Raw genomic sequence first — 21338 nt, 5'->3', positions numbered from 1 at the left:
AACAGCTGTCTAGACATAGCCAGGCTGCAGCAACAAAACCCTGTATTAACACACGCGCGCACACACGCACAGGCATGCACCCTGCAATTTAATTCTCTAACTTTTTGCAGCCTGTGGCCAAATATGCAAGATAATGTAATAAGCCGTGGCAGCCAGAAAACTTTGCAGTGTATCCACCTCAACCCCCAGCAGGAATCTTGTGAACCGCCATTCAGGCTGGGGTGGGAGATGGCGAAGAGGACCCTCATCCCTCCCACACAATGCACCTGAAGCCTTCTGCCCTGGGTTCAGAGTGGGCATCGGTGGCCAGTTCAAAATCCCAGCATTTGATACCTAACATTAAAATGTTAACAAACAACAAAAGGTGTTAAAAAAAAACCCTTATGATACACATCCTCCAAGTTCTAATTACTCCCCCAAAGAAGCTAATTGCTTCTTCCGCCTCCATTTCTCACTCTTTTTTTCAGTTGAGGATGCTGTAACATTTTGTGTCTCAAATGTTCCTGAACCAGTCAAATATATGTCAGTTTTCCACACTTCTTGCTTTCCCCTTCCCACATTGGGGGAAGTGATAGAAGTTCATAAAAAATCAAAGAAGGAATCTGGGGTTTGAAGGAAACACTTGAGAAGCAGAGTGCCCTATTTCTTATTTGCATTTCCCAGAAAGATAACAACCATAGTTTCTATCTTTGGCCTTTAAAATGAATTTGATAATTCCTCCCCCCCCCCAATGTGGTTAGTTTAGAATTTTCCCATCAATATTTCCTATCTCCTTGGAGCTCAAAGGTTCTTCTTGTGTCATTTCAAATTGTTTTTGTTCTAACATGCAGACTCTGTACATTGTCATACATATCATGGTAATGCATCTCCCAACCAAATGCTGGGGTGGGGGATGTGTAGTTTTCTACCAAATTCTTAAAAGAATAGGTGACCTGTGTCCTTCTAAATCGGGTGTTTTTCAAACTTGCCAACTTGAAAGTGTGTGGACATCAACTCCCAGAAATCCACACATCTTACAGTTGGCCAAGTTTGGAAAAATACCATTCTAAAAATTGCTGGACTACAATTCCCAGCACTGGCAAGGCCATTGTGGGCTGAGCAAGATCTGTAGCAACACAACTTATTCATCCCTCTCTAAGTCCTCAACCATTCAGCATGCCTAAAATGTACTCAGCAAATCATGGCTATTTAGAGGAATCTTTTAAAGTTTTTCCGGCACACTAAAAGAATGGAAGCTATTTGGTAAAAGCTTCTAAGAGAGAGAAAAAGACCCTTACCTGTTACAGGATGAAATCCTTTATCCAGTTATCTGGAATGGAATCTACTGATCTCAATGAAGTTTAATTTCTGAGTCTGGAGGAATGCCTTTGTATGCCCATTTATATGATTGTACTGTCTAAAAGAGTGTCTAAAAGAGCTGCAGGATAATATAAGCTCTGTGCAGCTCACCTGTGTTCCAAGTGGCACTAAATCGTTTTGAACGGCTACCTTGTCTCCCTCCAGCTCCCCAGTGAGTGTGAAGTGGGAAAAACCTGCATATAAAGCAAGAAGCAAATTTCACTTTAACCTTTGATCCCCAAATAGCACAGAATAATATACAACATTCAGTTGCCTGCTCTGTTTTCCTTAAGCCAGCCACCCCATAGAGCTTCGGTCCTTCCTCCTTCTCTTCTTCCTGTCTCCAAAAGACTTCAGGGGGAGCCCCCAGCAGCTCCCCAATTCCCTCCCATACCTTCCTCATTGATTTGAAGAGTCCGTTCTCAGGTGTCAGACTTTCTGAGCTGCCGCTTTGAGGCTCTGCTGAACTTCGGCTGTTCCTTTTAATATGTCAGCAAGGAATTCATTTGCATGCATACACAGAGAAAAATTCTGCCTGTAGTGTGTGGAGGGGGGGGGAGGTCTCTGCTTAGCATGGCCTGAATTAAGAGCAGCGATTCAGGAGACCCGCTAGGGATTAATCAGCAGGGGATGAGCCCCCCTGCCTAGCATTGGGCCATTCTGCTGACAGCCATCTCTGGGAATGTATTCAGCCCTGACAACAAATTAGAAAGGGAGTAAGGAGCTTAAGAAAGCAAAGCAACTCTGTGCCCCAGTTTCAAGCAGGCCCCCTAATCCCAGGGAGCCTGGAGAGGAGGAGGGGGGAGGAGAGGCTGGGGAGCTGCAGCACTGGGCACCATTTCCCTCGGCCTGACTGTCGGGGTATGGGGTATTCGTGGAAGCAATAGGGAAGCCGCCTTGCTGGAACTCAGCCAAGAGCAGAAACTGCCCTTGAACTGAAAGGAGCCTGCAGTTGCTCGCGGGAGACTAGGAGCCAGCTCCAGACGTCTGCGCCTCAGGCAGAAGGGCAAACAGCCTCCCTCATTTCAAAGTCAAGGTGCAAGAGGCCCAGCCAACTGGTTATTTTGACACTGGAGGAAGAACAGCTCCCCTTTCCTGGCAGTAAACGTGCAGCTAAAATCAATGACAGCCATCCCCAACTCTTCGCACCTTTTGTGAAACTGCAAAAAAGAGTGGAAGGTGTTGCTGTTTGTGATCACCCAACTTGTGCTTCTAGCGAACAGCTTCCTCTGTTCCTTTATTTCATAAACGTCCACCGCCAAGGATGACAGGGGGAACAAAGGAAACAAATATATCCATCAGGGAAAGCCCAGCAGAATTCTTTTCAAACTGCTTTTAAGTTTCCATTAGGAAGTCCCAGCATATACCGAATACTCTGGAAAACTCTACAGGGTTCACGGGTCTTGCAAATTTATATTCTTGCCCTGAGCAGAGGATTGCATCATATGAACTCCAAGTTTCTTTGCAGATCCTCTACAACTCCCAAATCCTCACCACAATCTTATTTTTTTGATTAGTATTATTCTAACTGGGCCAGAGAGACAATATACAGAATAACAGAATTGGAAGGGACCTTGGAGGTCTTCTAGTCCAACCCCTTGATCAAGCAGGAGACCTATACCCTTCCAGACAAGTGGCTGTCCTGTCTCTTTTTGAAAGCCTCCAGTGACCGAGCATCCACTAATTCTGAAGGCAAGCCATTCCACTGGTTGATTGTACTCACCGTTAGGAAATTTCTCCTTAGTTCTAGGTTGCTTCTCTCCTTGATTTGTGTCCATCCATTGCTTCTTGTCCTGCCTTCTGGTGCTTTAGAAAATAGGTTGACCCCCCCCCCCCTTCACATATTGGAGCACTGCTATCATGTCACCCCTGTGGTCCTTCTTTTCTCTAGACTCAACCCAATTCCTGGAACCAGCCCCCTAATCATCTTTCTTGTACTTTTCTGCACTTTTTCTAGACTCTCAACATCTTTTTTATATTGGGGTGACTAAAGCTGGATGCAGTATTCTAAGTGTGCTCTTACCAAGGCACTATAAACCAGTACTAACATTTCATGTGTTCTTGATTCTATCCCTCTATTAATGCAGCCTAGGATTGTGTTGGCTTTTTTGGCTGGTACTGCACACTGCTGGCTCATATTTAAGTGATTGTCCACTAGGGTATTCAGAACAGAAGCCAAGAGAAATAAGTGACTACTCCAGTGTTTTTCAACCTTGGCAATTTGAAGATATGTAGACTTCAACTCTCAGAAGTCTCCAGCCATCATGGGAATTTTGGGAATTGAAGTCCACACATCTGTAAGATGCCAAGATTGAAAAACACAGGGCCAGACATTATGTGGCACCATTTTTTGTTATCTGTTTCCAATGATACAACATTTAAAGAAAAATAAATAAATTCTTGCCTGCACACATTCCTCTTCAAAGACATTTTCTTCTCTGGAAAAAGAAAAAAAAAGGTGAACAAACCATTCTAATTCAAGCCTACCTTTAGCTTAATGCCAACAGATGGGGATGGGTGCAGGTAGGGGGAAGTTGTCATTGGATGAGCAATTCAGGAATGTAACAAATGGCCTAGGTAGGTTGTCAAATCTTATATGCTTTCATGTAATGCTTGGAAAGATGCTTTGTCTGAAGTGTCTTACCCCCGTCGGCTATTTCCAATGACTTGGAAGTGCAGGGTTTCACAACAGCTCTTTGTGCATGTGTGTGTATGTGTACATAAGTATATAATCCACTATTTTCCTATTACAAATAGAAATCTTCCAAAGATGAAGCATCAAGGATTCTGAGGGCATTTTGTTTCATCAACCACAGAAAACCCAGGTTTTCTTTGCATCAAATGTCTACTGACAGGAAACATCAACTGACTCAGTCTTTAACTAGAATACCAGTATGATACTTGTTGTGTTCAGTAGCAAGCATTTCCTTCTTTCATTGTTTAGATAAAGGCACTTCTAAAACGGCATCATTGCAATTGCACATTAGAAACCCAACAAAGTGCAAAGAATTTGCTGGAGGGCAGCAAAATATAAAGAATCGAAGGGTTAAAAGTGCACCCACTCATTCAGTGAGAGGCAGGGTGGCATCATAGTTAAGGTGATAGACTAGGGGTAGGGAAACAGAGGTTCAGACCCATCTTGGAAACTCCTTGAGTGACTTTGAGCTAGTCATTCTCTCCCAACCCCACCTACCACGTAGAAACTGTAGTTACGAAGGTACAAAAGAGGAGATTTGAATGAAAGCTGGGCTTTAAATCTAATTAATCAATGTATTTATATATCAGTTACCTCTAAATTGTCTTGTCCCCCTGTGGGAGATTCTCTATAAATAAAAATCAAGGATTGCCCATATGAGGTTTATTATAAGCATTTGGATGTAAGTTGACTGCCATTCATGTTGAGGTAGAACTATTCATGTTCAGAGACCATTTACTTTGTTCCATATTCTTGATATTGTTAACGGAAATACCGGTATGGTGGCTGGGTGCTGTTCCTGCCAGATAAACCTGTTTGCTACAAATGCATATAGCTAAGGAAGGAGAAGGAGGAGGAGGAAGAATTGGATCTCTATCAGATCTCTTTTCTTTCAGCTCTTCAGTCCTAGAATGTAGCTCTCTTAAAAGAGAAATGGACTAGGGACCAGAAAAGCATGTTTGTTTGATGGTAAACATAATAAAAGGAAATTACATTTTGCTATTATATATCTTGATATTTATTGCTTTCTGATATTGTGGGTTAGTTTCTCCAACAGAACAGCTAACCTTGTGTACACATTTTTAAGAGGATTTCTGAATATCCTTCAAGCCATTGCTTCTATTATTTAAATCTCAGGATTTCTAACCTTACTTTCCTAGTTGTAAGTTTTATTCATCCATAGGAAATCTGTTAATTCAATGTGAATTATTTATTAAATTATGCCATATACAGAAGGATTCTGAAATATGTTTCAGAGACCCATTAAATCCAATGGGTCTTAGCATTTGTACATGTACAGCAATTTGAATTAACATATTAGATATGCCTTATTTTATGCTGCTGTTAAATCCTTGTATGTCTCTAAAAATAAAATTTGAAATTATGTTTGCACAAATTGCCCCAGCATTAATAAGACATTACTGTACTAAAGACATTTATTTTGCAATGCCCTAATTTATGCAAATATTTTCTCTATTTAAACTTTTGCTCAGTTAAATACTTTTTTTCTAATTGTACCCAAATTTGCTGCAAAGGAAATTAGAAGCTTCTCTTTTCTATTTCTTTTTATTCTTTTATCCAGCACCTTTGCAGATATTTCTTTTTCCTTTCTTTCTTTAGTGCTTTTCTTCTTTATTGGTATGGGTTAGTTTTTTTTGTTCTTTGTAAAACTTTAAAAAAAATTACAAAAAAAGGAAACTGCTCAGTTAAAAAGCACTGAGTGAGAGATATATGCTTCAAAAAATGAATTATTTAAAATGTGAATCTTGCCTCTGAGTGTAAACAGAGCAAATACAGAAGCAAAAGAAAGGAAAAAATAAAGATGACCTTATTTTATTTTATTTTTTCACGGAATCATGGGCTTCATTGAGAAAGTGGCCAGCAGAAATTTCACCTAAACATAGGGTGCCAAATTCCTGAATGGCCAGGGAAGGTTTGGGAGAGGAAACCCAGCACCTGCCTTCCCTGGCTCCTTTTCCTAAAGAGGGATCATGCTACAGGTCAACATTTAGAGCCTGGGAAAGACCTCATTTTTTAACTTAGTACACATAACCCTGGCTTCTGGTGAATCCACTGGAACATCTATATGTGCCAATTTGTGGGTCTTCTAAGAGACAGGTCTGAGCTCTGGTTTAGTGTCCTTCCCCTCCTGTCACCTCTCCTGCAGAAATCTGTCATCCCAGCAGACATCAGGAAGGCCAAGCAGCTGCAGCTTCCAGACAAGAGTCCCCCCCCCCCTTTCTCTTTTGACAGTCTGTTGCTGGAGGTGGGACTACAGTACAGTATTGCTCTCAGCCTCCCGGTAGGGAAGGGGACCTCTCCAAAGACATCTGTGGCTGCAGGAGCAGCAGTTCTTCTCTTTTATTCCCCTTTGGGCCTTTGTGAACTGGCTTACTACCTTACTACAATTTACTTGTAAGTGCAAGGGAGACTGCTAGGCTAATCCAAGTACAGGGTTCAGGACTTAAGAATTGATTTCCCAGCCATCTCCACTTCTTGATCAGTGACCAGATATGTAAGATGAGCAGAAAAAGAAAATGTGGGAGGGCTTCTTAGTTATGCCTACTAGACAAATTCATGGAGGAAATTGGAAAAAGATTCAGAAAGGTTTGATTTTCCTATAGGCATGCTACTATAGAAAATCTAAGAGCTGTCTGGATATTCCTGTGTCAAAAGGCATGTGCATAGTTAGTTTTCAAATGGAAGACATGATAGACATCCTGCCATTGTTATTTCCTGTCCTGGCTCCTCTCCTGTACATTCACTTGCAAAGTTACTTGAGGTAAATAATTGACCAGACAGGAAAATGCTACTAAATATGCTTCTTATCAGCCCAAAAATTATTAAGAAAGATAGAGGTGGGAAGGTTTATTTTGTTTTATATAAAAACATTTTATAACTACCAATTTTATGGTATAAACATAAAAACTCTGGGCAATCTGATTTTTTTAGAGGATACCAAGGTGTAAACTGCAGAAATAAAGCAAGACATTGCAATTACAGTCTTTTTTTGTTTGAACATGTGTGATCATTGTGATTGTTCTAGTTAATGACTAAGGAAATCAGTTGTTTTATGAGTGTTTGTACAGGTGTTTAACAATAGTCTGAAAATTAGGTTTCAAGCATATACACAGATACATATACATACTATACACAATGCAACAGCCTGTATAATTCCAGAGTAATTTTCTTATTTGAATTTTTTCTTTGTACTGAAATTGACAAGGAGGTGATTACATTCTAGTCTAATCAAGATAATTCCATGTATTTGGAGAGATCCCAGGGAGTCACCCACATTTAGAGAAAAAGATATTCCACATTTCCTGTTTGTATATGTCTAACTTATCAGGGTTAAATTAACATCTTAGGAGTGTAGAATAAGGCAAAACTCTTTCTGCCTTGCTCCAAAAAATGGCCTGGTCATGATTCGATAACTAGTGTTATGAGACAGTGATTCACATCATCTGCTGATGAGAAGACCAGTTTTGGAGGGGAGGCTGGGGAATGGGGAAAAGAGTGGCAAAGGGAGAAAAACAGTAATAGAGAAACACCTTCATTTCATTCCCAGCAATTCATGATTGAAAGAGCCTTCAATTGTCCTTAGTAATACCAAGGTTAAAGGACCAGTTTGCCCCTTGCTGTCTGTTGAAGGGCTGCAAGTTAGACTTGGATGGAAGTCAGCTGCCTTGCAAGTGCCTGAAAACAGAGCCAATAGAAGGAGCAGGAATCAGCTAATTTCATTCTAGTATAGTTTTCTGTTGACCCAAGGATGACCATCCTTCAACTCAACAAAGTGGAAGGGCCTTATGCGTGGCTTGGACTTTATCCCATCTGAAGAAGCTGAGAACTTAGAAGGTACAATGCACATCTCAATTCACAAGGGACAGTCAGAGCCAGAAGTACAGGAATCAGATAAGTCACACTATAGTTCATACAGAAAGCAATTTAGGTGGGAAAAGGTCTACTGAAAGGAGGATCTTTACCCTTCAGGGAATGTTGGGTAGTTTTAGGATTATGGCATAGTTGGGAGTTAGGGGGTAAAACTTGGATTAGGAAATTAAAGCAGGAAATGAAGCCATAGTTAGTGGAGTTTAGACAAACTTCTACTCTTTGCAGCTGTATACAGTGTCTGTGAGAAGAAATTTCAGGCCAGAACAGATACAGTGGGAAGTGAAGAATGGCTTTTCCTATGCTTGGCTGAAGCAAAAGGGACTAAAAAATACCAGCGAGAACAGTACATGTGCACATAACATTTGTCTGGCATAAGATTCAGGTTATTTTAATATAATTTTTTAAAGTAGTTTGGACTCTAACATTTCTACCTATGATCTACATGTGATATACCACAAGGCTCCTTAGCTCCATTGATCATTGCATTCCATTAATGAATGTACTATTTCAAAATTTATATCATCCTAATGAAGGATATCATTCAGTTCTTCTTGGGTTTTGGGATGAAACATCTCAGCCTTAACAGACTTAACTGCAAGACAGTTTTCAACAGCCATTGAGATGAAGCTAGGCCTGGGCCTGTCAAGATCTAAAACCTTACTTAGTATTAGTTTCTGTTAATTTTTATCTTTGTGTTTAAAAGTCTTAATAAAAAATATAGAAGAAAAATGGGAAAGCACCAGTCTTGTCTTGTATTCCAGATTCAATTTCAGACATCCTTTTGAAAGGATGTTTTAGTCCTGCCTGAGGCATGAAACTGGCTGTGTGACTTTGGGCCAGTCACTCTCTCTCAGCCCAATTCACCTCACAGAATGATTGTTGTGGGGAAAGGAGGAGGAAGAAAGAATATTATGTAGGTTTGCTATCTTGAGTTATCTATAAAACTAATAAAAGCAGGATTTTTTTTAAAAAAAGTCTAAAATCTAAAAGGCACAGGGAGCAGGTGACAGAGGAAACCTATGTCTGAGACCTAGGAAAGCCTCCAACAGTCAAAGTGGCTTATAATAGGCTAGATAAATGAATAGTCTGATTTGGCCTAAAGCAACTTCCTGTAATGATATTCCACTTGGTTCAACAAAGCAAAAGAGATCCAGGAGACCTGGCCGACTGCCATCACCATTTGCCTAAAAAAAAAAAAAAAACACTCAGCTTACTCCCTCCTCTCAATTAAAACTCCCTCTGCGGGGGAATATAAAACTTGGCACTCCCTTGAGGGAATTTTTTTAAAAAGACATTTCTATAAATATTGACTTCTTCCTTTCTGTGTTTTTGTAGCCATACTTCTTTAATGTTTTCTAAAATGACTCCATAAACCCATAGCTCTACCCAGTACAGCTACTGTTCTCCTTGCCAGTGATTGGCCTGTGATGAGTTCACTGAGTGTATATTTTAAGGAACCAGGGCTCCAAGAGAGGAGGGGGAAATCCCTTGCAAGGGAAATTCTGGAAAGGCAAATTAACAAGCACTGAAATTGCCAGCAGGGCAAATTTATCCAGACACTATTCCTGCCTGCCTTGGCAGAAGGAGACTGGAGAAAAGTATTTTCTTAGGAAGAAAATCTAGATGCATAGGGCATTAGATAGCTGACATTGGGACAGCTATTTTGATAGCTGAGGTGGACAACAAACTAATATCTGCCAATTAAAACTGAGTACAATCCATCAGGAATTATTCAGCAGAAGCCCTATTGGAAGAAGTGGAAGCACTTTATTCCTTGTAGTAAAAGGTTCAGTTCATGTAGGAGGCACTGTTTTAAGGTGCTTCTGGGTTGAAAGGATTAGACGGTGACATCACCACTGTCGGGGGGCGGGGAGATGCCCGTGGTGGCTCCTTTCATGTCCCTGTCAAGGAGCTGGAGCAAATGATGGGAGCTCACCCCGTAATGCAGCACTCAGGTCTCGAACACAGGCTTGATAATCTCCAACCCAACGTCCTAACCATGTGAGTCACTGCGCTCCTGTGTCCAGTTCTAGGGGGTGGTGCTCATCTCTGTGTTTTGCTGAAGGAGCCTGCTTTATCCGAAGATGCTTCTGTGGTCATGTAGCCAGCACGACTTTATGCCATTGTGCATGGAACACTGTTACCTTCCCGCTGAAGTGTTATCTATTTATCTACTCACAGTTGCATGCTTTCAAACTGCTAGCTGGGCAGGAGCTGGTGCAAGTAATGGGAGCTCACCCCATTGTATGGCACTGGGGTCTCAAATCTGGACTATCAGCTTTGTAGCTGACAGGGTCAGAGTCAATAAACTGTTGAGCCATCATGTCCCTTCCATTCCTTGCAGTGGGACTTAGATAAGAGAATTTCCTGGCAGATCATATCCTGTGGACCAACTTCATCTCCCATTCCCTTACCAGGATCCAATATCCCCTGCCAGGCACCATATCATAGGATTAATAGTCAGGTAAGAAGTCCAAATATTGCAATTTCTAATGGAGGCAACAAGGGTAGAAGATAGATTTGGTAAAAACAAAACAGCAAGACCACCTTAGCAGACTGCAGTTAATGATGAAGTAAACATCTAAACAAAAAGCTTGAGCCAGATGGCAATGCTACTGATTCTTCATTGTCCTACTTAAGTCAATCCCACATCAATGCTACACTAGTGTTCCTTCAGCAATGTATATTATTTACTCATCCAGACAAAGAACCTATTCTTGCTTTATGACATGTTGGGTCAAAACCGCTGTAGAAACTACAGAAACCTTAATTTACACAGAGCAAAATAGGAAAGCAACAAAATGATGATTGAGTAATATACTGAATACTGCACATGAAAAATAAAACAAATGCTTTAAAAAGTGAAGGGACAAAATCTACTCAATGAAACATCAGGGAGGGTGGGCAATCACAGGATTGCTGGTCCTGACTGAAAAAGAGACACAGAAATAGAAATGAGAAATGTTTCTTTTCAGGTGTTTGCAGTAAGAATCTAATCCTGTGACTTTTAAAGCTGATATGTAAAGTAATGTATAATAAAGGGCTCAACAGTCAAGAAATATGCTATAGACTAGCACTGAGAAAAAGGCTTTAGAAAGATTTTCAGATGCATGGATGTGGCCATACTTACAAAGATCAGAATTGTTCAGGCAGTGTGTCCTTATGACAATCTACACAAGAAAGCTTTGAAAAAGCCAGATGGGAAGAATATTGATGCTTTTTGGGAGACGATTCCTGAGAATTCCATGGATAACCAAGAAAATGAACAAATAAATCAGTGTTACCCAAGCTCAACAAATTTACTATGTGTGGACTTCAACTTTCAGAAATCCCCAACCAGCAAAAGACCAGACTGCAATATCATATTTTCAAAATATTTTACAAAGACCTAACTTTGTTGACAAGACAATAAAACTGGGAAAGATGGAGGGATAGAGAAGAGAAGAATGATCAGTTACAAGAAAGATGGATTCACTTCCAATGGTGCACCATTGGAAAAGCTAAAGATTAGGGACAGATCATCATGGAGAAAATCTATCTACATGGTCACTAAGAATCCATGCCAACTTGAAGGCATATGATCAATCAAGCAATCAATCAATCACTTGATACATAAGGCTACCAGGCAGCCAAGGATGAAATTGTTATCTGAATCTATTTCACCAGCATGTATCTGAAGCACAAAGAGGTGACAAAAATTATTTGAAAGCCCATACTAGCTTCTCTCTGGCACATTTCTATGTAGGGTTGAAGTGATGCATCTCCCATTTGGTCTTTCCGGTAAGAAGCACCAGTACTAACTTACACATATGCAACTCATCTTCTTCAAAACCCCATATTTCCCAAATCTGACTATAAGCCCGAAAGAAGAACTGTAAGCATTTTCACCCCTTTCTGAGAGAGAAAAGAAGGAAAATTAAGGAAAGATTTTAAGATTCTTAAAATTAGCAAAGGTTCCTGTTTGGAGGGAAGAGATCTATAGAGGTGCTTTATTCAACAGCTCATTGGAATAGGGAGTTCTGGAAATTGTGTTGTGATGGTTATCAGACTGCATATTTTTGTTTAATATGTCTTTTGCTCACAATAAATACTTGAGCAATAAATACTTCCAAGCAGTCCTTACAGGTGATTTCCTTTGGAGAAGAATACAACAGTACATTCATTTCCCCACTCACCAGCTGAGAAAGATTTTTATCAGAGCAGCAGCCTGTAACTTTCTGCCAGAGAAATAAGTAACTCATGTCTAAGACACAGCACTGGGGAATCAATTTGGTAGAGCTCAACTTCTTCTTTGTACACCTTCCAAATGCCTCACTGCCCTTCAATTCCTATCACTCCTCCTGACACATTTTGCTTTTTTTAATATGGCAAACCCTCTTTAAGTGCTTTTGGTGATCTTACCTTTGGAAATATTTTCCATTCCTATTTACCTAGATCACCAAAATCATATGAAATCTTGTGACCTGCAGAATCCTAGAATAGAGTCTTCTCCCAGAATTGATGGAAGACTGATATTTAGCTTCAATTTTATGGGGTTTTTATAGAAGCCATAATTGCTATATCTATGAACTTGAGGATATGAGGAGAGAAGAGGAGACAATGCATTAAGCACAGAATATCCATGGAGATATTTGTTTCTATTTAATATCTTAACTCCTTAGACAGTATTCCAAGAAGAGAACCCAGAGCCAGTTCAAGATGATTTATGACCAGAAAATGGAATACTAAAAGATATTTGCTCCAGAAATCAAGACCAGCTATTATTTTGGTGCTTAGAGCAGAAAATCTCAGAAGCACTGCTCATCTTAAAGCTTGTTGCTCTTACTAGATACCCAAATCAGCTGCCTCCATCTGCCTAACAGTAGAATTGACCTAGGGATTGAAGCAAGTATTTGAGTTACACCCATCCATCATTTTTCTAATAGTCATTTTCATCTGTATAGCTTTCAAAATAACATTTCAACTGCTTAAGAAAAGCAGTAGTGATCAGGGCTTTTTTTCCTCATAGAATGCCCAGAACGGAGTTCCAGCACCTTTTTTGGATGGAACCTTGTAGGGTAGGCAAGGCGGGTTGTATGCCATGTGTGAGTTCCGGCATCTTTTTTTTTTTTTTTAAGAAAAAAAGCATTGGTAGTGATTATATAGTTTTCTCTTCCCCCTGTTTAAATAAATCATTTAATGTGTTGTTTTCCTTTTTACTCATTTGGTTTTTGCCCTGGATATTTCTTTTTATAGAAAAGTAGGATGAAATCTCAAAGCACAATGTAGAAATAGCAAATGACCACTAAAGCATCTAGGATTCTGTTTCTCTGATTTCCCCTCTCATGTCAATATACATCTTGAGGATGGAAGAAGAGTTATCCCAGATTATAATTCACATTGAACCCAAACCCAGAATTGTCTCTGGTGCCAAGAATGCCCACTTCTGTTCCTAAGTAAAACTTGTGTATGAAAACAACAAGCAAAATGAATTACCCTACAGCTATGCAAAGGTTGCTTTCCAACATTCTGTTCTAGAATTGAGATTTCACCTGGTTTTAATTCAGGGGTAAAATTCTATATCCTAGAAACTAAGAGAGTTAGAAACATAGACAATCTTTTATTGAAGCTTTGTGGCCTTCCACACATGCCCAGGATTTCATGTTCAATCTCCAGAATCTACAGGTTTAAAGGAAAGGATCAGACAGCAAAGCAGGAGGGAAGACAACATTGATTAGCTATCAAATACTAAGGTCAGGAGCCAAACAGAATAAGGTAACATCCATGAATGAATGACACTGGATTTCTGTCAACTGATACTTCTCTCTCCCTTCATGGAAATTATTTTTACAGAAATATATTAGCTAATCTATCAGATTTAGTGCATTTAACTTAGCTTGCTGTTTCACAACAATAGATCTCTGTAATCCCAGATGTCTCACTATAGACCTGAAATAGATCAAAGGATTGAAAGAAAATTAAAGTTAGAGAAAAGACAAACATGTCTTTTCGTGGTGATTGGCTACCAAGTTGGCTTGTCTGCATTCCCCTGATCTGCTCTTTCTCCTAAACAGCTAGAAGCCATCAGGGTGCTTAAAGGATCACCTGCCCCTGCTTTCTCTCCTTGTGGATCTGCCAATGTTTGGTTGACTGACAAAAAACTATATGAGCTCAACAACCTAACAGTGCAGCCTCCAAAGTATTTAGCTTGTCAACTTGTCAATTAACCAGTGGAACAACCTGCCTCCAGAAGCAGTGAATGCTCCAACACTGAAAGTTTTTAAGAGACTGGACAGCCATTTGTCTGAAATGGTGTAGGGTTTCCTGCCTGAGCAGCGGGTTGGACTAGATGATCTTCAAGGTCCCTTCCAACTTTTTTATATTATTATTATTAACTTTCAAACAGATGCAGATACAGAACCTGCAGCAGACTTCCAGCCCCTGGTGCCCACTGGTTGTGCATGCTGCTGTCACTGGATGCTGGGTGACAGAAGTTTAAACAAAATCCTTCTGAAGGTGACTGAGTTAGGAATAGGGTCTGCTAGGGCAAGATGAGAAGGGCTTCCTTGAGAAAGCAAGCTGATAAGTGAGTATATATATCAGAAACTATGTTTTGTAACTATCTGATCTCAGAGTCAACATCTCTTTGAAGAATTTCCTTGATAACTAGACTTGGGAGAACTGCTGGGACCTGGGGAAGTCATCCTGTTGTGTGTGTGTGTGTGTGTGTGTGTGTGTGTGTGTGTATGTATGTATGTGGAGAGAGAGAGAGAGAGAGAGAGAGAGATACTTACAGTATATTCATATACATTTATGTCTATATGTGTCTCTATATACAATGAGTGATGGGAAATCTGTGGCCCCTCCAGATGTTCTTGAACTACAGTATCCAAACAGCTTGCCCATTATTCAGGAATGATGGGAGCATCTGGAAGATCACAGACTCTCCACCCTGAGGCAGACTCAGTGTCTACCCAGACTGTTCTTTGGCAGTGAAACTTGCACAAGATATCATTTACAGTACTGCAATACAATATACATGGTGCCGTCTTTAAATGCTGTCTACAACTACAATCAGAGCAACATAGCTATTAAATGTGATGACACAACTTGAGTCTATCTTGCCAGTTTTGAAAACAGATACACTAGTTTTCAGTCCGCTTCTGGGCACAATTCAAAATGCTGGCTTAAATGTTCCTGGAACTGACCAAGTATCTCAAACACCCTATGTTTCCTAATTGCTAAGAAGGGATGTAAAAACTCTGCTTTATGTTCCTCCATAATCTGACAGCAGGCAGGTGATGAGTGGAAACAGGATCTTCTCTATAATGGCAACCCATTTGTCTTAGATTTGTCTGGTTTCATCTTCCTCTTTTTTAGCACAAGATGAAAGTCTTCTTGGCTATAACACTTGATTTTATTATGCCATTTATCTAGTGTTATGGGAGGGTTTAATGCTCACTCTGATTTTTTGCTACATTTAAAGCAATAGGGTTTTTTTGTTTTTTTAAAAGGATGGATTTATTTCATAAAAGTATATTTCAAATACATTAGCTGAAATGTGGCTCAGCCTAAAGGAGTCTTAAATGATCCTGGGCAAGAAGAACATTACAAGATGAGTGTGTTGGTTATAATAACTGAATTCCTGCATCACACTAAACAACAGTTTTCCTAAGCTACTTTACTGAATTACAAGAATCACAAAGCCATGAGAAATGGTTGACCAACCATAATGATAGAATTCATGTAACATATTAAAACATCAGAATACTGTATGATGTCCAAACTCAGAAAAGTAATAGAGTTTCTATGGTCTCTTTTTGAACGGTAAGACTATGAGAGGTCCACAACTTCCCCTCCTTTTTAATTACTGTTATGATGATGAGATGTGAATAATCCCTAGGCTTTAGCTAGAGATCACATCTTTGCTATCTATTAATGGCCAGCCAAATGCCTCGACAGTAGGAATATCAATATGATTGGGAACTGCTGGCTCTTCCTTGTGGTCTGTCTCCAGCTAACCCACAAAAAATTAAGAGTCCCTCTTCCTAAGAAGCATTGGTCTCCCTTGGTTACTAAACCTTCTGGAAATCACCCTTTGCATGATATGCAAGGAATCTTCGTGACAAGTTGTCCTGGCCCCAAAACCATGCAACTGATTTACAACTGCCAGCAGACAAAGGTCCTTTGGAATTTGGCTGAAAATAGAAATGGATCATGAAGCAGATGCCAATACAGGGAGAGAAAAACCTATTTGAAATAAAATTATTTCACTAGCCTCTTCACAATGGTCAAAGAAGGGTAACTGTCAAAGGAAGTCCTATATCCAGCAACTATCAACTTTTATTTTCTCGCCTACAAGACTTCTTTCTTCTGTTCCAGAAAACGTGAAGTCACTGCCCATTGAGAGGACCTTGGCACTTGCATATGTACTCCATGTTCATTAGGAATTCTCAGAAGGGGATTTTTTTCTTTATCCCAAATAATCAACCCCCTTGGAATCAGAATGCACCCGTACTTCCAGGAAATCAGACCCCCTGTTTCCTCAGAGGCAGAAAGACTTGAAAAGGCCAAAGGGTTTGGTAGAAGTGATTTTTGTACGATGGATGCTGGACTAAAGATAGAGAAACCCAGGTTCAGGTCCTCCTTCAGCCATGGAAGCAGACTGGGTGACACTAAGCCAGTCCCTCTCTCTCAGCCCCAGCCCACACAGGCAGAAAAAAAGAAGGCAGACAGAGCACTATGTATTCTGCCTTGAGGCCCTGAAGGAAGGAGAGATATAAATAAATAAATAAAATAAAAAAATAAATCTGACTTGTCTCTTCTGGGATTATAACTGTAGTCTGGGAAAATGGGCTGCTTCCCAAAGAAACAGGGCATCCTTGCTTCTTTTACCAAAAACAAATTGGCAGCTCCAGTGCCTCCCACCATCTGGCACCTTCCAGATGTATTGGGACTGCAGACCCCAGGATTTCCTACTGGTGTGCCCTTTACACATGTGCAGCAATTGTGACCAAGCATAGTTCCTTAAGACCATGTGTTGTTGTTAATTGCGAAGTCGTGTCCGACCCATCGCGACCCCATGGACAACGTTCCTCCAGGTCTTCCTGTCCTCTGCCATCTTCTGGAGTCCATTTAAATTCACGCCTACTGCTTCAGTGACTCCATCCAGCCATCTCATTCTCTGTCGTCCCCTTCTTCTATTGCCCTCAATCTTTCCCAGCATTAGACCATGTATTCCAAGACCATGTATTCCAAGCTAATTCTTTATTCAAACTGCATTGGATTTCCCACCCTCAGACTAAATTGTAAGGAATAAAAAACCAATGGCCTGCGCAGTCTGTCCAACAGCATGATCAAATAAAATTAGTGGAGCATAGCATAAGAGCAGATGAAGGCTTTAGACTTTTATCAGCTACAAACCCCATAGTTACAGTTGGAGCAGACCCCTCTCATCTGAGAATAAGCTCTAAGGAAATCAGTGATGGAAAGTAAATTCTGAGTAAAGATAAAGAAATGGGCCATTCTTGGAATCTCATTTTCCTCATTGATCTGGAGTTGGGAATCATAACTTCACTTTTATCTCACAGTGGAACCATTAAAGGTTATGGAGATCACATATAAAAAACTTTGAATGCAAGTTGTCTTCTTCTAGACACAGTAATTGAAAACTGCCCTTACTGGTTTTTTTTTAATATAAAGGTTGCTTTTTCTGTATTCAGTGTTATTATTTTTGTAATTCTTTTAATTGCGTGAATTATTTTATATTGTAAAGAACCTAGAGATTGGATGAAACTACATCTGTGCATTTTCTTGGTAACAATATGTTAGCAGTTTGTCATTGCTTTCTTCTCTAATTTATTTTCAACTTCCCAGTCTTAAGAATTCTTGGCAATCTCCCATTCAAATATTAAACTGGTTTGACCCTGCTTAGTCTTTTTTTGAGATCAGCCAAGGTTAGCTGAATGCTGCCACCTGCTGTGGCTATATTTTACACTGTACTGTATTTTATTTCACTATAAATTGCTCTGAGTGTTGAAAAATATGCAGGGAAATGCCGTATTGTTATTTAATAAATTAATTACTTCAGCAATCATAGAATAGTGTATTTTGCCAGTCCCAAGATTTTTTAATTTTGGTATGCCCATTTTGCTATTTATTTAAAGCAGCTATTTTGATCAGGTCAGATAACTGATAAGATAACTTCAAAGATTTCCTACTGTTGAGGACAGTGCCAAGAAGAAACCAACCCTTACAGAACTTAAGAGTGGCCACTGAACAGAATCCCTCCTCTAAATCTTCTCATAGTCTCTCTGATTGACTCAGTTGGCAAACAAGCATCAACCTAAGAGAAATGGACATGACCATCTGGATGCTTTCTATGCGGGCATCTGGCATGATAGTGAACTCCAGTGCATTCCAGAATACACCTCACAATATTAATTTGGGAAGCTGCATGGGTTTTATTCTATGAAACCCATCTCTCTGTCATGTTCTCTCTGTCATCAAATGAGCTTTTTAAAACAACTGATCAATGCAAGACATAAAATTACAAGTTTTACACTTGCATTCTTGTCAACCAGATACTATTTGAAGTGATGGAGCATTAAATATAGTGGGTCTTCTTTCTAGCCATTTTTTTTCTATGCACATTCTTAATGTTCTTTCTGGGAAACAGCCTGATATCTTTGTAACATCTCAGACACTTCTCTAAGGAGTCTAAGACACATGAACAGCAAATGTGATTCTGGGAGCTGTGCCAGATCCATCCCTATAATAACCACCTACTCATTCACACATTACAATGATGGATAATCAGCTCACACACCTTAAGACGTTTATAGGGAAATTCAGCCTGGGAAGAAGCTATCAGATGGAAGTATTGTCTTTGCTCTGGGGCTCCTCATGACCTGAAAAGGATCTAAATTGATATTCTTTTGAAAGAGAAATATTTCCTTCCTGGCAATTAAGAGTTTGGAGCAGGTTTAGCCACTCTCAACCCAGTGCTGATTCCTACAAGAGTGTCTCTATTTTCTGCATATAAATTCAGGTTGCAACCCTCTCCTTAGGCAAAAGCAAGCTTCAATGGAATTTCTTTTTAGGAGACCTTTTCTGCATTAAAAAAAAACTGGCACCATAGAATGTTCAGAAGGGCCAAGGTAATACTACTTCTTCAGAGCACTTGTCTTCTTTTGTAATTTGCCAGCTGCTCTAATCTATTTTGAACATTTCTAATTTACTGTATATATTTGGTTGATAAATTGACCCTTAATTATTTAACCAAACTACCAGAAAAATGTGCCACATAAGAGTAAACCAACTTGCATTTTTCATGGTATTTTGATTAAAAATTGGATGGTTTGACCATCGGAGGATGGGCTTATACACAAGTATATACAGGAAATAAAGAAATGTAAAAAAAAGAAATAGCCAATCTACTTGTGGATACACCATCCACACATAAGCCACACATGTTTAAAATTGTACCTTAAAAGCTATTAAACTTCCCCTGGTAGCATCATGGACCAGCCAAATATATAACTGAAGTTTTCAAAGCTTATAGCTAAGGACTAGACTTTAGTGCCCCCCCCCAGTATTCTCTATATACTTTCTAAGCGTGTGGTAAAAAGTAATTTCACCAACTCCGTTTTCCCCTCTAAGCGACGTTATTCTGGTTTGAGAAAGTCTCCCCCTCCCCACCCATCTCATGTAAGCATGAAACAGAAACAGAAAAGGATTTTTGAAACTACCACGAGGACTTCAAAGCATATTCTAATAGCAAGTGCTAACTCCAGCCTCCCCTCCTCGCCTACGTTTGCCACAGAAGGCAAAGCAATCTCCCTTCTTCACCCTTCTCTCCCCCTCCCCCTCCCCCCCGCGCCGTCCAGGGCCGTCTACGACCAAGAGATTTAAGAGCCGGTGGGCGCGCCGTCACGCGGCTTTGCCTTCCCACTTGATCCTGACCGCAGACAAGAGGCAAAGGGAGCGGCGGCGGCGACCTTCCCTCCTGTCGCCTGGGTGCCTGCGGGGAGGCGGAGGGGGGGGGACGGGACAGCGGCGGCGGACGGGGCAATCTATTCCAGAGCTAGAAACGGATCTTCCCACATTGCTCAAGCGGACAGCTGAAGACCGTCCCGAGCCTCTCGTACTCACGGCTTTCTCTCGCGCCGGGGCGGAGCGGGCCGAGGGCTGTGCGCGTAAAGACGCTCCGCTCGCTCGCTGGCTGGCTCTCCCTTTGTGTGTCTTTTTCTCCCGGGTCGCCGCTGGTGTCACTTCGCAGCGAGGCGAAAGAGGATGGCGGCTCGTCTTTCTTTCGGCGTCACACTCCCCAGCAAGACGCTTTCGACTGCCCAGAGGAAAAAAGCTTGGCGGGGAGTGGGTGGGTGGGCGAGACCTCCTCCCTCGGGTGGGTGGGCGATGCCCCCTCCCTCTGGCGTTTGCAGACACCCTGCGGGCAGCGAAAGGCGAAAGTTCTCGGATAGGCGCCGCAGGCTGGGCCGCCGAACGGCCGCTTCTCCCGCTAAAAAGAAAGGTGCATTTCTTTCGCGCGGAGGGCGTTTATAAAATGCGGGGCGGCTGCCCGTCCCGATCCGCCCTGTGCGTCGTCTGAGGCCGCGTAGCCACTGACTTTTCCCACGCGTGGGACCGTTCGGTGGCAACTCTTCCTGCTAAGGCGCGCGATGCTCACGCCGGACGAAGTGGGAAGGAGTGCCGCTGTTGCGCAGGGAACAAAAAGCCCCACCCTCCCCCGAAGTTCCTGGAGCCCTTGATCTCCAGACCTCGTCCCTGTGAACCCTTTCACAGGGGGATCGTAGAGGCTGGGAGCCGGTGCCTCACTCGCTCGCTGCCTTCCCTCTTCTCCGGATCCAGCGCCGGTTCCCCTCGCTCCCGGTCTCCGTTCAAATCTACGTCGGATCTGACCTCCCGCTATTATAGAGAAATATGTAGACGTCTTACATATACAACCCATATGTGGGCAGTTTTCAGGAAAGAGATAGGGTGGGTCAGATCGGCGCAAATCGTATCACCCAATTGGTCGTTTGGCACGCCCAGGACTCCTCTTATTGGCCACGGGCCCTGAAGATTGATTTTCTTTTTTTGAAGAACGGTCTTGGATATCAGAGGGAGGATTTTGCAGACGAGCTCGCCAAGTACCAGACATTAACCCCCAACACGCCGGACGCACGAGGGAGCGAGGGAGGGGGGGAGGCAACGAAGGAGAGAGGAGCGGGCGTCCAAAGAACTCGCATTTTCCAAGGCGAATTATATACCATTATATACCGATGGCCATCTAGCTCTTTTCCAGACGCTACGGACTGCTACCCGGGAAAGAAGTCGGTGACGCTAGTTCTGGCGTGGAAATAAAGGTATGAAAAAAACCACCTGTGGATTTCTGAACGCCAGGGTCCTTGGTAAGATGGAGCGCTGGAGTCGG

General features: G+C 41.4%; 1 long non-coding RNA gene across 2 annotated transcripts in view; it reads right to left on the bottom strand.

Moving 5' to 3' along the window:
- LOC120319469 overlaps window positions 1–20889 on the bottom strand; it is a 32506-nt gene extending 11617 nt beyond the window's left edge. Inside the window, exons 1-2 of one of the 2 annotated variants that reach the window (XR_005559768.1) lie at window positions 2488–2993; window positions 1450–1532 (exon numbers count right to left, since the gene is read on the bottom strand). This is a non-coding gene — a long non-coding RNA (uncharacterized LOC120319469). Of the gene's footprint in view, window positions 1–1449; window positions 1533–2487; window positions 2994–20056 lie in introns of those variants that run through there. The other variant, XR_005559767.1, reaches the window with a different exon arrangement.
- Window positions 20890–21338: the final 449 nt, after the last annotated feature.

The sequence above is a fragment of the Crotalus tigris genome, unplaced genomic scaffold (genome assembly GCF_016545835.1).
Source record: "Crotalus tigris isolate CLP2741 ecotype Arizona unplaced genomic scaffold, ASM1654583v1 scf7180000020745.601501, whole genome shotgun sequence".
NCBI classification, from domain to species: domain Eukaryota; kingdom Metazoa; phylum Chordata; class Lepidosauria; order Squamata; family Viperidae; genus Crotalus; species Crotalus tigris.
Note: the sequence above shows the minus strand (reverse complement) of the source record. Positions and strands in the feature narration are given on the sequence as shown.